The sequence below is a fragment of the Bubalus bubalis genome, chromosome 1 (assembly GCF_019923935.1).
Source record: "Bubalus bubalis isolate 160015118507 breed Murrah chromosome 1, NDDB_SH_1, whole genome shotgun sequence".
In the NCBI taxonomy this organism is placed as follows: domain Eukaryota; kingdom Metazoa; phylum Chordata; class Mammalia; order Artiodactyla; family Bovidae; genus Bubalus; species Bubalus bubalis.
The window spans coordinates 157,443,601-157,448,892 of record NC_059157.1 but is presented as its reverse complement, the minus strand read 5'-3'; the positions used below and the strand labels follow the sequence as shown (position 1 = coordinate 157,448,892).

General features: G+C 40.2%; 1 non-coding gene across 1 annotated transcript; it reads right to left on the bottom strand.

Moving 5' to 3' along the window:
- Positions 1-903: 903 nt before the first annotated feature.
- On the bottom strand, positions 904-1,038 carry LOC112587430. The gene has a single exon (XR_003111922.1). It is a non-coding gene; the product is annotated as a small nucleolar RNA SNORA70 (small nucleolar RNA).
- Between the last annotated feature and the right edge of the window lie 4,254 nt (positions 1,039-5,292).

The window sequence follows — 5,292 nt, the reverse complement described above, 5'->3', positions numbered from 1 at the left end:
CTTTTTGGTCTATGTAACGGTCTGTATTGTGTTCCCCCACATTCATAAGTTAAAGTCCTACCTGCCAGTACCTGTATTTGAAGATAAGGTCTTTACAGAAATAATCAAGTTAAAATGAGGTCATTAGGGTGGGACCTAATCCAATATGACTGGTGCCCTTATAAAAAGAGGAAGATAGAATACACACACACACACACACACACAGGGAGAATGCCATGTGAACATGAAGGTGGCCACTAACAAGTTGAAGAGAGAAGCCTCAGAAGAAACCAAATCTGCTTATACTTTGATCTTCAACTTCTAGCCTTTAGAACTAAGAAAATAAATTTCTGTTGTTTAAGACACCCAGTCTGTGATACTTTGTTATGGCAGCCCTAACAAATTAATAGTCTGCCATTCTCTACTTTATAATATTAATTTTATACTTTTCTTATATCTGTTATCACTTTTTTTTGTTTCTGAGTTTTTTTTGTTTTTGACAGGAAAGTAGGATTTATTGGTGGACATGAGTAAGGAGGGGACAGAGCCAAGGCTCCCATGAGTGCAGGGCCCACCATTTGTGCAGGGGCCACGATTAAGGATTTATTTGACACCAGAGCCATCTGAGATGAACTGCTTTGCTGCCATCATATTTTCAAATTCATTCACATTAAACTTAGTAAATCCCCACTTCTTGGAGCTGTGGATCTTCTGGTGGCCAGCAGACTTGAACTTGGCCTTGCAAAGGTCCTTGATCACATGCTCCTTGTTCTGCAGCTTGGTACAGATGGACATGATGACTTGGCCAATGTGGACCCTGGCCACTGTACCCTAGGGCTTTCCAAAGACACTACACACTACACTACTTGTCTGGAGCCTAGATTTGGGACAGCATGCAATCAGATATGAATGTCCACTGGATAGGCTTGTTGCCAAGGTCCCATAAGGAAACTGATACAGGCAATAGGCTGCATACACCACTGAGGAGGCTGCTGTTTGAGGCCATTGCATACTGGGCCCCCCAAAGGAAAAGAGCACAGTTGGCTTAGTTGGCTGCAAATATTTCTGAGGGTTTTTTTTTTTTAATGGTCCTTTAATAATAGCATCTTGCTCACATTTCAAGGACATAATATCCTCTCTTATCTCTTTAAGGATAAAATGGTAATTTTCCTTTCTATGTTCTTACATTTATGCATAGTTTTGGTTTCCTCGAGTTGTCTATTTGTGTGTGTGTGTTTTAGCCTTTATCTCTTTTGTTAAGATTCCTCAGGTATCTAATTATCTGCTCATCTTTTAAGAAAAAGGTAAAAAAAAAAAAAAAAAGCAGTCAGTGATAGAAAGGTTTGTTGACTGTGGACTTATACCTTTTGATCTTTAACCCACGAGTTGAAAACTAATTTACTGCAGACTGTCTGAAACAGATGCATCTACATTTTTTTTCTTCAATTACAATTGTGCACCTTTAGCTGGGAACAAAACCTTTACATGCAAATCACTCCTTTTTGATTTAAGCTACTTGGAAGCTTGAAATTCTTACCTAATATTTTTTCTACTAGTCACATTCTTGCTTACTGTTTAACCCAAGCTCAGATGTCTCTTTCTCTGTGATATCTTCTCTGATACCCTCAGGCTAATGTAAACTTTACCTACTCTGGATTTCATCACATTTCATTTCTCCATTAAAGCCCTTGCTATGGCCCTCCTTCATGTGATAGATACTTGATGTGTAGTTGGATACTCCATGTGACTGTCCTGTGGAGGCAAGGACTCTCTTTCAGGTGTGTTAGCATTTCATATAGAAACTTTGGTAGAAACTCAGGAAAAAGTTACTTGAAAATCTTTAAGCTCAATGGGGAGGGATGGAAAGGGGGAAAGGAGAATGGGAGAGCATAATTTGATGTTCTTTCTAGATCAGATTTGATATTCATCTCTGAGTATTTGATTATTAAAACCATGAACTACAATTCCCCCCAGCCCCACCCTCAAAGTAAGCAACATGCCATACCAGGCTGAAATGTGGCTTTAATATTCTTCCAGATGCTTGCACAGAGCCAATTCTGTTTCATGTGATAGAACATTGCTCAAGCTGTAACAACAGAAAGAGGGAAAAAACACAAACTCCAACATATCTAAATGAAAATGAGAATATTTCTGCCTGTGGAGAGGTAATTTATCCTCATTTATGATCATGTGCCCTTTCAGAATTCGAATCGGATAAAGCATAAATTTTGACACATCTTCAAAAATGCCCATGTACAATAAATCATTGTTTGTGGCAATATTTCGAAAGCAGTGTTCAAGTATCTGAGGCCTTAGCATTTTGACTGATATTATTTCACGATGGCCTCAGTTGTAAAGTGTCCTCAGAGTTCCTAAGGGGTATGAATTTTTGCTGTGCTTTCCATTCATTTCTACTTCAGGCTTTGGGAACACAATCTCCCCTTTCATCCTGGTCCTAACCCATCTGTAACTTAACTTGTCTGTTTCATTTCTTACTCAGCTCCTCACACTGGCCTAATTAGGCATCATTGGCTAACTCTTTGTTCCTATTAATCTTTCCCTCCCAGGACAGTTTAAACATTGTAGCTTTTAAATTATTGAGAGAGCCCTGGGAGTTACCAAATACAGACTCATTCATGTGAACAGTAAACAAAATAAGTTTGTATTCACACAAATTTATGACTCTGCAAAGACCTTGAAGCCCTGATGGGTTTTAAGAACCGTATCTCCAAGTACTCTTAAACGGGACATGGTGGTTAAGGGTAGAGTATGGTCCAGACAACCTGAGTTCCCATCAAGCCACCACTCATATTATAAAGACTGCATGACCTCAGGAACTATTCAGCTCTCTATAAGCCCCAGTCCCCATCTGTGAAATGGGCAAAATAATTGTACCTATTTCAGAAGACATTTGTTGAGATAAAATGAAATAATGTGTTTGGCACACACTCCGTAAGTATCTGTTGCTGTTTTTTTTTTTTTTTAAATTAATGAGAACATCTCAGCTAAAATAGTGTCATACAAATAAACTACAAGAACAATTGTCCATAGTTGAGAAACTGGCTAGACCCCTATACCTGCCAAGTCCAAACTGGAATAAATTAGTTGAATGAAGTAAGACATACTCAGAGTTAAATGTTTAGACAAATTTTAATGTAACATTTGGGAACTAGAATGATAAAGGAAAGAGAAGCATATGGCTTCTAACTTTTTTAATATTATAAAGAAAACTTCAGAAAGCAACAGACTTCCAGGTTAAAACCAGTGTTTTAAGAATATTTTGCTCTTATCAGAAACCTAAATTTAAAAAAAAATTTTATATAGGAGTATAGCTGATTAACAATGTTGTGATAGTTTCAGGAGGACAGCAAAGGGATTTGGTCATACATTACACGTATTCATTCTCCTCCAAATTCCCTCCCATCCAGATTGCCACCCAACATTGAGCAGAGTTCCCAGACAACTGAGTTTTATGGGCCCTATTATTCAGTTCCTTCCTCCTTCCCAACAGTGTATATTGTGGCCAATATGCAGAAACCGTAACACTTTCAGGAAGGAGGGTCTATTTGGCAATGACAAAGGCCATTGGCAAGCCAAACTGAACAAAAGAATAAACCATTGCCTAAGAGACAATTGGACTTCCTGGTGGCTCAGGGGTAAAGAATCCGCCTGCCAATACAGGAGACATGGATGTGATCCCTGGGTTGGGAAGATCCCCTGGTGCCGGGGACCAGCCCCGGCTGATCCAGGGTATTCGAAGGAGAGACGGCTAGGCGACCTATTCAAATGTTAATTAGAGATAATAAAGAGTAATAGAATGAGGATAGCTCAGTAGGAAAATTCAGTGGAGAAAAGAAGCTGAGTGGCTTGGTTTACGCGGAAAATCAATATAACCCGTGACACCAGGCTAGCTCTGACCACGGAGGCCGCAGGCGCCCTCTCGAATAGCGGAAGGTGCCCCACCTTAGACACCTTCTCGAGTGGGTCTTAGAAGCCCAGGCAAATAAATGGTCGCAGAGAATATCCGCGCTCCAGATGGACACTCAGCTGGAAGTTAAAGGGAAGAATGACATGGGGAGACCAAGCGTTGGTGAGCAAGGCCCATAGCTTTATTTTCAACAGGGGCTTTTATACCCTAAGTTACACATAGAGGATAATAGGGGATGCAAAGTCAGCAGTCTTTGATGCTTATCAAAAACCAGGGTTTCTTTCCTGCAGATTTATCGTATACAAATGGTTTAGGTGATTTACATCGTCTTCTGGCCAGAGGCCTATTAACATTTTATGACTCTTGACAAGGACTTATCAACAAAGACTTATTTTCTCTAAGAGTAATTATTTTAAGGTTTGGCGCCATCTTCCGAAGATAAGATTACGTTCCTATAGGGTGGATGTGTAATGGGTTTACAAAGGAAAGAATTTACTACCTTAAGGGTCTAAAGTTACTAACACTAAGGCCACTACTTATTTTTTCTACATACCAACTATATTAATTAATGCACATTCAAGGATACAATTCAGGGGATGTGAAAACTTGGCAACAAACATTGGCTCATCAATGAAATCTTTTACTAGTTTTATTCTGACAGTTTCTAATTCTCTGAGAGGCTCTAAGCTATTTGAATATCTTAAGCTTCCCGTGCCTCTGGAGGCTGGGAGACTGTAAACAATCGTATGCATAGCTGTAGGTGTCCGGGTAAACTTGTCAGGCGAGTTAGAGAGCCATCTGAGGGGTTTGGATTTAAACACTCCTAATTGCCCAGGAACTTTATTAATTGGAGCTGCAAGTTAACTCTTTGACAGAGAGAGCGAGATGGTGGTGGGGGAGAGCCCCCAGTAAAGTCAGAGGTGAGAGCACAAAGCAATAAAGTAGGCAGACTCTGGTTTTTTGGGGGGTAGATGCTCGAGAATATCCGGGGGCACTCCCGAGGCTCGATCCCGCCTTTGCGTATGCCGAGCCCCCTTCCTCATGACCTTTGTCACGAGTGGAATGTCTCTCGCCGGCTCCCGGCACCCTGGAGAAGGGAATGGTAACCCATTCCAGTATTCTTGCCTGGCAAATCCCATGGACAGAGGAGTCTGGCAGGCTACTGTCCATCGGGTCACAAAAGAGTTGGACACAATTTAGTGACTAAACTACAACAAATAATTAGCTTAACCACTTTTATTTGCCTTTCTGGGTCAGAAAACACAAAGCAATAGTTTTAAGGCAGGAGTTTGTTATAAAATGTATTTTTCTTTGCTTTCCATTTGTTCATTATGTTTGGTCTAAGACCATGGTAAGTTGACATACACAATATACAATGGTTAATG